Source organism: Gossypium hirsutum, chromosome A09 (assembly GCF_007990345.1).
Source record: "Gossypium hirsutum isolate 1008001.06 chromosome A09, Gossypium_hirsutum_v2.1, whole genome shotgun sequence".
NCBI lineage: Eukaryota > Viridiplantae > Streptophyta > Magnoliopsida > Malvales > Malvaceae > Gossypium > Gossypium hirsutum.
This window is the reverse complement of record NC_053432.1, coordinates 75,469,914-75,482,313: the sequence shown is the minus strand read 5'-3', so window position 1 is coordinate 75,482,313 and position 12,400 is coordinate 75,469,914.

Here is a 12,400-nt window from a genome sequence, read left to right as displayed (position 1 = left end):
TAAATCAAGTTGTTCTGGCATTAAGGATTTGAAAGCCACAGCCAATAATTATACTTTTCTCCAGGCTTTCGGGACAATTTAATAAATATCATAAATATAATAAAATCAATGACTTGGATTTGTGCCTAATTAATTCCTTCTTTGTGGGCGCATTAACAAGGAGCAACAAATATTCTTTGTGGGGTTCCAATTATTAGATTGCCTTGTCTTGCATTGTAATAAAACCTTTCTTTTTTAAAAGAAAATGATAAATTCAAGCATGTTTTCATATGTTTAGGGGTTTATTTTGTTGAGATGAAAGCAAATAACAGGTAGGGATTCACGTGGTTCTCATGAGTTTAAAACATCTCAACTATACTATAAGTAATATCAGGATGGGTGATTCTCTGGAATTTTCTTCTGTTACACCCCTACGTAGCAAAAAAAAAATTATATAATAAGGTGATAGATGATCAAATCAAATAAAAAGCATTATTTGGGACGAGACCCTCTAAATCTTTCGAATCAAATGGCTTTTTGAGCATTTTTGATCAACACTTTTGGAACACTAATGTTTGTGGTACGGTGAAAATGTCCTACATAAAATCCAATCATACAAGTATTGTTCTCATTCATGGGGAAATAACGTATGAAATCTCTCACAACAAACCCAATATTGAACATTGCAACTAATTAATCTTACAAGATAATATTCAAGATCCTTACTTCACGAATGAAAGCCTTCCTTCCAAGTATCATCCTTCAAGCACAATAAGCTTTCTTAGTGGATTGTCCAATTCAAGATAAAAGAAGCCTTTCATGTGATAAAAGAAGCAAAAATAAGGCTCCAAAGGTACCAAGGCTATCAAACTTTGTTGACACATTTGAAGGCTATGGCTGAAATAGTGGCCACAACTTGAGGCATTGTTTCATTGTCATATTTGCCTATTTTTCAAAGTTGCCATATTTTAGAACAAAAGCATTAGGTTGCTTGTTTTGGAGATATTTGGACAAGTTAGAACCTAAACCATGAAGGCCAATTGAGTTAAAGTTAAGAATTGAAGTTTGGTTACTTGTGGATCAAGTAAAGCCACTATCTACATTTGAAGACATTGGGCTACACTGAGGTTCTTATGAAATTATGTCAAGATTATTCTATATTGATTTTTAACTTTATTTTTTAGAAAAAGTGATTAGACTATGTCTCTTATGTAAGCAAAACTTAAGTAGTATATAAACTTAAGTTTTCTCTAGGTTAAAGATCGACCGAGAGATAGAAAGAGCACAAATTTGCTTAAGTTAGGAATGCTTTATGTGTGCATCATTTTGTAAGCAATCAAGAGAGTCTCTTGTGTTGCAAAATAAGCTTTCGATGGGGAAGCTTTGTGGGAGAGTGATCTAGTCTTTGTAAAACGGTGAGGTCGCTAAATATGTCAGAGTTAGCCCAATGTTAGAACTTAAATCATTGGTTGTACTGTGAGAAGGATAGTGGATCATTGCTCTGGGTAAGGCCCTGCAAGCGTAGACTGAGGTTGAACTGGGTAAATAATCTCGGTGTTCATCTTTACATTTATGCATTTTTGATTTCGTAGTTGAAACTATAGCCACAGTTCCAAGCACTATTTTAGCCACAATTTATGTTTGCTAAAGCAAGTATCTCCTTATTTCTACAAATTTTATTTGTCCAAAGCTTATGATAAGGTTGAGTGAATATTTTTGGAGAAACTTGTGTTGAAAATGGATTTTTACCGAAAATGGATCTCTTGGATCATGGGATATGTATCTTTACCAAGGTTCTTTATTGTCATTAATAGGGGTGGCATGGGCTCTTTAATCCACAACGCATAGCCTCCAACAAGGAAATCCTCTATTCTTTTTTATTTGTCCTAGAAGTTAATGTCCTTTCAATTTTAATTGAAAAGGAAATATTCAAGGTTTTAAACTTAGTCTGCTATGCCCCATGATCAATCACTTAATGTTCATAGATGGTTGACTTCTCATTGTAATTCTAACAGGCTAATGGCTAATCTATTAACCATGTTAAAACTAGTGTTTTCTCCTCTCCTAATACTGGAACCACAATTCAATCTCTTATAGATGGTATGCTTGGCACTAGTTTCGTAGGCCTCAAATCATGCTATTTTAATTTGTCTTCCATTTAAGGATATGGAAAAATAGAGGCTTTGGGTTTTTATGGACAAGATCAAATCTAAGGTCCAAAGCTGGAAAGGAATACTATTGTCCCAAGTAGGTCAAAAGTCTTAAAAAAAGCAGACATATTTGTTGTCGTTTCTCTATGTTATATAATGCTTATTTCTTCTAAAGTCTTTCTATAATAAACTCAATGTTTCTCTTAATAAATGTCTTATATAATCACTAATTCACTAATTAAACTGACTAGTCAGTGCACCAATACTTGAAGGGAAAGCTTCAATGAAGATTATTAGGTTAGCTAATTTTCTTAGTTTAGTTTTAATAATTACTCTTCTTAATCGATTACACTAATAAACATGAGCTTAAGTAGATTGGTACTTTATAAAGTTTAACAAACATAAGGTCACACTAAGTCAAATCTTTCCAAGGGATTTGATCCCCAAAATACTTCTTTAATGAAGTATTTCATTGTAAATATTACTTTGATAACAATCGTACACTTTCATTAGTAATTGTCCATAATTTGATTTTCTTTAGAAACACGCCCAACCATCATCAATTAGCACTTATGGATAGCTAGAAACAACCTTATCTTTGTAGGTGTAAATGGCGACCCCATTCTCATTCGGAATAATACTCTTCATGTTTACATTTTTTAAGAGTAATGATCTTCTATCTCCATAATCGTCTCTCTAAACTTCTCCACCTAGTTGGACTCTTCCTATTGATACTATTAATATTAATTATTTTGTTTTTTTTTATGTTATGTTACAACTTGTTGAACTTTGTAAAGCTATTTTTTGTATGATCAAGGTATTACTTATGTTTATTTTACAATCCATGAAAATTAATCTTTTAAAGGTTCGTAGTTGCCCCTCCCAACAATGTTATCTTCAAGGTTTGAACCTAAATTCTCTTTTTAGAAATGCAATGTGCCTTAGCACTACACACGTTGGTTGTAGGGTTGATTTTTGTTACATCTTATACATTGATTTCTATTAATAAAGCCTTCTAATGGGTTAGTAAAAAAATAAATTGCAATGCTTCTCTTAATCAATCAGGTCGAGGTATTTAATACTGCGGTCATCCCTTGTGAACACCATGGCAACATCTTAGATGGAACCAATACATTTAGTAAGGACCAACACCGTACTGGTGGCTAAAACTTTTCCAATAAAGCTTGATTTTGATTAAATGCATGCCAGTGGCTCGAGGAATGTGATTGTAACAACTCGATCTTAGCCAATGTTGGGGAATTCAATTTCAGAACTTAGTTTTGCAAACCGAGTTCGTGAGATTATAATAGAAGTAATTACAAAGTTAGTATGAAAATCTATTAAAGAATTATTAAGAAATTGAATTGGGAAAATCGTTAGTTAAAGTTTAGGGACTAAATTGTAAAAGTTCACTTACTATTGAATTTTAAGTTAGAAAATGCTCGAGGACCCAATTAGAAATTATGTGAAAGGGTTTTTTGAATTAGCGGATGACAACAATCCTTCTCATCCATTTCTATTTACTTAGTTTAAACTATATTAAAATTTTTAATCATATGTTAATTAAAGTAATTAATTATCACTAATTATATATATAGTTAGTGGATGAGAGAAGACAAAATAATGTTTTCATCTTCTACCTCTTAAGCTAAATAGAAAAGAAGATTAAGCTTCCTCCAAATTTTGATCCCAATTAAGTAATGTAATCAAGTTATTTTCATGAGATTTTTATAGATTTTTTATCAACTAAGCTTAATTTTTCATACCTAAGTTGTAATAACCCGATTTTCAGTGATAACGGAACAGTGTTTTCAGGACCATAAATTTCCATCTTATTGAATCATATATATTATCTTTAGAATATTTATAGAGTCATTATACTTGTATTAAAATTTGGTTAAGAATTATTAATGTTTAGTTAGTTAATTAAAGAAAAAGGACTAAATTGAAAAGGTGCAAAACTTACTAATTATAGCAATTAGGTGATGAAATGGTGTAATTATTAATTGAGGAAGGAATTAAGTGATAATTAAGCCTTAAATAATATTGTGGGATGGAAAAGTGATGGATAAGGACAAAATAATGAAATTATAATGGCAAACTTGTAATTTAGTTGAAATTAAAACAAAATTAAGTAAGAAGAAATAGGTTTTCTTCTTCATTTTCTTCTTTTGTCAATGCCGAAATACCATATAAATATTTTGGAGAATCGGTTGAGCATAGGAGCTTCCATGTGAGTTCAATTCTCACTCGTGTCTTATAATTTTTATGTTTTTGAGATCGTTGCAATGAGGTCCAGCTAACCCGTACCTTCGTTTCTGATTCTGTTAAAAATTTTGGAAGTTTCCATTGATAAATATTAGATTTTTTTGATGAATAACATGGATTTGTAGTTTTGATTGTGTTGTATGATGATTTTGTAAAGTGATTTTTGTTAAATATTGATTTTAGGATTAAATTGTAAAAATGTCAATATATTAGGGTTTGATAGTGAATTTTAGGTTTATTAGGGGTTTTATGAGGGCCTATAATATTTGGATATATTATTTATTTGAGAAAATTAGTTAATTTGATAGATTAACTAATTAAGGGATTAAATTGCAAAAATTGTAAAAGTTTGAGATAATTGTTAAATTCAAAAAGAAAAGGGTATTAATTGTAAAATGAATTGGAAATGAAATATATACTAATAAATGAGTAATTTTATATTTTAGATTAAGATCCTGTAAATACTCGTGGAAAAGAAAAAATAGTGGAATAGTCCTTGAACTTCTGCAATTACTACAATTCAGTCCAGGTAAGTTCTTACGGTTAAAATTTAACATTTTATAAATTTATTATTTGTATTATGCATATATTCTAGTGTTGGAAATGAATTATTGTTTGAATTATAATATTGAATTAGATATTTGGTTTCAATTGAACGCGAGATTTGAGTACATTCATGATTTGGTGTATGACAGGGGTTTGGAGTGGAGATGATATTGGAGGGAGATATCAGCATTTTACCCAAGTAAACCGGGGTTCAGTATTAGTTGCAAACTCTCGTTTTTTATTTTTTGTTTGGCGTGATTGGATGGAGATTGGATGGATCAGCTGTTACGAGCTTCTGTTAAGCTCTTACGAGTTTCTGTTCATCTCTTATGAGCTTTTGTTCAGCTTTCGAGCTTTTTCTGGCGTATTCGGGAGGACCAGTTCTTATGAGCTTCTGTTGACGATGTACTCTTACCCGTAAGTCATTCTTCTAAAGGAAAAATCTCGGTAAGGTAATTTATTTAATAAATTTGAAAGACATGTTATTTATTTTTTTATTGATTTGAATACGGATGTATTTATTGATTGAAGTTGTGACTGACATGGAGTTGTCTTGGATGATTTTTATTATTTAATTTATTATAATTAATTCGGTAAGATTTTTTTTTATCTCGTCAAACTTACTAAGCTTCATTAAGCTTACTTGTGCTATTTAATGTCATTGTAGTTTTTTGGAAGGTTGGACGATCAGATCGGCACTCAAGTCACACTATGCAGTTTATCTATATAGTTTTTGAAATTTTAAATTCAGATTATATGGCATGTATAGGCTCTTGTGTTATTTTGGTTAATGTTTGACTTATGTAAATGTCATGAATGATATTTTGTGCAAATAACCAATTTGCAAAAGGTATCAGAATGAGGTACAGTTGTTATGCTAGTATGTATGGCTTACATATATTTGATTTGTTGTGGTTGTGGTAACTTTGTTAGGTATTTTGATCTGGTATTGCTTGAATGAGTTGATGAATTGAATTAATGTGCATTTTGAGATTAAATTGTATATAATTGTGGTATCAATGAGGGTATATTGGTTAGACACATATTAGTTTAGTTTTGATGTGTTTTTGACCCGATTAATGTCATTTTGATTTTGTATTATTTGAGTTTCTTAAGGTCCAAGCAATTTGATTATGCTTGTATTAATGTATGATTTGAATGATTTACTATTCCGTTGTCCTATAATACTCCGTAACCTTGTTCCGATAACGGATACGGGTTAGGGGTATTACACAAGTTTTAAATTACTAAATTGTTAAGTATATGTGAAGTTGTTGTTAGTAGGTTTTTGATGAAATTGAGCTTAATTTTGATAAGAAATTAAAGTAAGAGTTTGAGAATGTTAGGAGTAAGTTGAAACGTAGAGAAAAGTGTTGGAATTGATTAGAAGTTTAACTAGGCTAAATAGTTAATTTTATGACAATAGGGACCTAATTGAATAAATGGAAAGTTGTTAAGAATTTTTTCTATAGATTAGAAGCACAAAGTCCCTAATGAAAGATTATGAAATTTTATTTTGATCTGATGTTAAATATTGAAAAATATGAGTATTTCATATGTAGAGACTAAAATGAATAAAATGCAAATTATGTTTGATTATATGGTTTATATGTGATTGGATGAAAACTTATCATTTCTATAATGGAATTATCGAACATAGCTAAAGGCGATGTCAGGCCATCTCAAGAGAAAGGAAGGGCGAAAGTTGTAGACGAGTAGCTAATATGGTTATATACATATAACTTGTTACAAACTAGCTTGATTAAGGCAATGTCCCTACTTGTCTTATGAACTTGGTAAGTATTACATGGTTGATAACTTATGAAATATATGGTGATATGTATATGATGATATGAAATGAAATGAATTGAAATGAGCATTATATGATTGATATTATATGAAACTACAATATATGATCGTGAATATGTGTGTATTTGAAATATTGATTACCCTATTAATAGTCTAAGGCAAAATTAGGTATAGTTGGCATGTCATAAGATTAATGTACAAGATTATACTTCGATTTATACTTATGAGACATGGAGCGCATATTATACTTCGGATGTTCCGACGAAGTGCGAAGACATATTACTTTGCTTTATATTGATGGGGCATGGTGCTCATATTATACTTCAAATATACCGATGAGGCACTTGGTGCCAATTATATTGGTGGATGATGGTTGGATGATTTATTTATCCATCTTGATTTTGTATCCAGTTAATAGGGATAATAAAACATATACATCGCTAAGTGATATTTGATGTGAGATGTTAATAGTAAATTACGTGTCTTGTATATAAATGTTAATGACAAAAGATAACATGTGAAAGATCATGTGAATCGGTTAATACAAGCTCTAAGGGTTGTCATGGATATAAAATGAATCAATGGATTCGAGAATAGAAATGGCAAAATAAATGGAATTGATGATACGCTATGGCACACATGTAATTGTGATATGATGATAAATGAGATTATATGTTCATACATGACATGCCAAATGAAATGTTGTATGAGAAAATGCATATGAGACATGAAATACATATTGATATTACTTGATAGTTGAACATATATTGATTGTATTTGTTTCTTTGTTCTATTTGAATTTTTTATTCAAATCATGATAACACCACTGAGCATATTGCTTAGTGTATGGTTTGTTTATTTTCGTACATAGGTATCATAGATATTGAAGCTTCAAAGTGATCAACAACATCCAAATTCCACTTTCGACTCAACAAGTTTGTATAGTTTATTTGTTAGTTGCAAGTGGCATGTACCTAAATTTTAAGTTGTCTTTAGATTCATATTGTCACTTTGGTACTTAGCTTTGCCGAGAGAATTGGGTTTCCCCCCACTTTTTGAATTTTCAAAACCTATAATAATTGGTATTGTGTGTCTTTTATCTAATTAGTTTCTAATGTCACATATCGCATGTAATTCTATGTGTTCACTTTTAATTAGTTTTTAAAGAATGTATTTTAATTATTGTAATTAATATAAAGTAATATTTTTTATTTGAATTTTTAAACAAAATCAAATGTATATTAACTTATTTAACAATTCAAACATTATAATAATAAATTTTCAAATCATAATTTCCTATACTTAATGCAGAATATAATTTTACTTCATATAATTAACACAAAGCTACATTATTCAAAATAAAAACTCTTGAGGCAAGTTTTGAAATGGCTTCCTATGTGCCAGTCAGAAGTGCCCACTTCCATTAACCCTGCGATAGTCTAGCATAGTTACAATATTTGTAGACAATTTGTTGAAACAAAATCTTTGGGCCATAAACCATGTTGATATTGTGGAAATATGAAAACCCAACTTGCCGATCAATCTAGTTAAAACAATTATATTTTAAGATTGGATTGGATCGGATCAATCAATTATAATAATTGGATTATAGAGAATCGATTGGGATTACATTGAAGATGTCACTAAAGAGTGAATCTCAATTAGTTCACTTTATATTGGACTTAATTAGTATATTACCTTTTCTATTTTGTGGCTGCTATTTTTAAGGGGTCGGACTGTAATTCATCACTATTAAGTTAGTTAATCTCAAAAACTTTTATTTATTCTCGTATACGTTTTGTATGAGAGTATAGAGAGCACTTTATTGTTGATTGAGTAATTTATTTTGGGAGTGCATTTGAAGAGTAAATTGTTTATGTTTACTACCTAAATTCTCAGGGGGAGAATTAAGAGGTAAGTGTTACAAGCCCAATTTGCCCGGCCCATTTACAACCCCTAAACCCAATCCTAAATAAACCCACTAAACCTATTAACCCAAGTCATTACAGCCCAAATGACCCCCAAGCCCACATAGCCCAATACATTAAAGAAAAAGGGGAAACCTAAAACCCTAGCCGTTTGACCATCCCCTCACTTGCCTCTAACGGCGCTGCACCTAACCCCTTGCCACCGTTGCTGTTGCTGAGCCACCTGCTCCATCTGCACACATTAATGGAGAAAAGACAGCAATAGAAATAATAAAGAAAATCAAAATGAAATGTAATTTTTATTTCGGCTATATAAAGCCTTCTAAATGCATTGTAAGGGTCTTCTTTTTTTTCTTTTCGGACTTTCAATGAGAAAAGTGGTTTAAACACTACTAAATCAAAAGAAAAAACAGACCCTAAAAGAGAAATATCCAAATCGAAACTAAAAAGGTGATTCTAATTTCTTTAGTTTGGGATCTTTTCTTCTTTTTTTTTCTCCTTTGTCTACACATAACACACATATATATATTAGATAATATAAAAAAATATTACCTTTGGCGATTTCCGACCACCGTACGGCGGAGCTACGGTGGGAGTGGCCGGACCTTTCTGGCCAATTCTGGGATTTACCCAGAGAGAAAACAGTTCCCTCTCTCTCCTTTTTTCTAAAACTCAGGGAAAAATGAAATTTTTTTCTGAAATATTAGCTTTTATACCCCCCTGATACGGCGTCGTTTTGGGGCAAGTATTACACACCCAAAACGACGTCGTTTAATCGCCTGACTCGACCCCGACCTGAAAATTGCCTAGGATCCGCGTGTTTTTGGACTGAGGGTCTATTTGCGCCCTCAGTCCCTCTGCTTTTGAGGCCGGTTTCGATGTGGTCCCATTCTTTTTGATTTTTTTTAATTTCACCTCTGGAATTTCGTTGTCGTTTCATCTGGGTCCTTAATCAAATGATGCGTTTTGGACAAGTGGATTTATTTCCATTTCAGTCCTCCTTGGTCACTCGCGCATTCATCTGGGTCCCTTTTGTCATATTTCCTTTTTTAATCGGCCCCAAAACTTCCTATTTGTTTCGAATTTAGTCCCTTTAGATTTAATATGGTTTCTGCATTATTATTATTTTTAATTATTTAAAATATTATTTATTATTTTATGTCCTACTTTCGTATTATTATTATTAGCATATTTTATTATTATTTAGACATTTTTAGCTTTAATTAATGCTTACAATATTTATTATATATATTTATTGTTTCTTATTATTACTCCTAATATATTTTATGTACACACATTTAAATATTATGTCATACCCCATATTATGCATACATATTAACATTATACTACATATATATATTTTATTAATATTATATATATATCTTTAATATATTATATATTGTGTACATACTGTTGATCATGTTTTCATTTTAATATATATGTATATATCTATGTAATATCATTAATATTTATTTTTAAATATTATTATTATTTTAGGATGTCTATACTATGTAAATAGTTTAAATATCGTATTTTTAATATACAAATACGGATATATTTTTATGTTACGTGTATATGTCTTTTAATATTGTATTTTTATTGTTATGTATATACCTTAATATTATATCATTTATACATTTTTATTTCTCATACTATCTTATGTTTATGTTTTTTCCTAAACAATACCATGTATATACAACTACTATATATCTATTTATATAGTTATTAATAGTTTATTTATTTATTTATTTATGATTATTTCTAATATGTATGTATTATGTATTTGCCTCTAATACTATATATTGCATATTCTGCTATTATCATCACTATATTTACTATTATTATTAATTTTTATTATTTGACATATTATTGTTATCACTTTTTTCTTTCTTATTGTTATTGCATTATTATTATTATTATTATTATTATTTTTATAATCGTTTGTGTCATTTATTTATTTACGTATATATCATTTACTTAAGTTCTTACTTTACTTTTCGTTATCTTTGATCTGTGACTATCTCGCGTGCTTGATAATTTTTGTTATTCTCGTCTTTCATTTTATTTTATATTAATGCATCTATTATGCTTATGTATATTATCCCGTTTTTATTTCCGATTTACAAATATCACTTTATAATTTCTAATTCTTTAAAACCAACTATTCTCTTTTATTTTAAGTTAAATTAGTGTATTTCAAGCCGGTTTTAAAATCATTTGTTTAAAAATTCTTTAAAACGGAGACGATGTTCGATATTTAGCAATTCGGGGAATCGTGCCCTATCGTGCTGGGTTGCAATTTCTCGTTTGCCCAAAATAATCGAATGTCTCTTTAGAATTTCGTTCATGTTTTCTAAAAACTTTTTAAAACGAAGGAAGTGTTCGATAATTGGCAATTCGGGGAATTGTGCCTTATCGTGCTGGGTTGCAATTTCTCCTTTGCGCAAAATAATCGAATATCCCTTTGGAATTTCATTCGTGGTTTCTAAGGCAATGCAAGGCAATGCTCAACATTTGGAAATTCGAGGAATCGTGCCCAACTGTGCTGGGTTTCGATTTTTTCGTTGGACTAAATAGTAGAGCATCATTTTGTAATTCCCAAGTCATGAATCTTGAAAGTCGAAATCTATCGTGTTCCCGTGGGTATAAAGGATCACATCCTACCGTGCTGGATGTGGTGCTATATTCCTCTGAAACAAAAAGATTTTGACGACCAATTCGGGTTATTCAAATGTAATCAAAAAGAAATCTCATTTCAAAAACATTTTAAATCTAAGACACAGGGACAGTTATTTAATCGGTTTGGTACCAATTTTGGGCGTTACGAGGGCGCTAACCCTTCCTCGTGCGTAACCGACTCCCGAACCCTTTCTCTCAATTTTCGTAGACCTAAAATTATTATGTTAATAAATCAAATGTTTTATTAAAGTGATCTATTTCAAGGTGATCTGATTACACCTCAAAAAAAGGTCGGTGGTGACTCCATTTTCTCTTTTCCAAAAAGTCGATCCACCATCTTTTAAATCCCCCAAAAATGGTTTCGACAGCTTGGTGACTCCACTGGGGATTTCAATAAGAGAGTCAAGCCATAAAATTAATTATCTGCTGTCCTTTTGTCAGTTGATTGAAAATTTGTTTTGAAAAATCATGATTTCTTCAATTGCATTCGATTGTATGATTGTTGTGGCTCGGGTCTTGTAGAATAACATTGCATTACATTGCATGACCGCTGTGGTCACATCTTCTAAGTGGGAGTAAGAAACTACGCTTTCGTGAGGTTTTCACCTCCGCATTGGCTAGTGGATTACTTCCGGGATACATCCGTACCTATGATTTCGTGAGATTTTCATCTCCGCATGGTCATAAGAAAATGTATTCCTCTGAATCGAACTCGATCCATATGAGCCTATAATGGGTGAGGATCGAGGAATCTGCTGGTTCGGGTACCCTTACTCTAGAACCAAATCATATATAGGGAACCCTAAGAGCCTTTTTTAGGTGGAGCTAGGTTAAACTGTAGTGGTCACCCATATAAATATGCTTTGATTATCTTTATTTTGCTTGTATTTTATTATTAATACTTGATACTAACTTGTCTCGTTTTGATTGTATTTTGCATGACATTGCATACTAAAGGAGGTGTTGATTCGTATTCGATTACTAAGTTAGAAAGTTTAACATGGAGAATGAATTTTTTAGTAAAGTTGAGGATAATGCGGC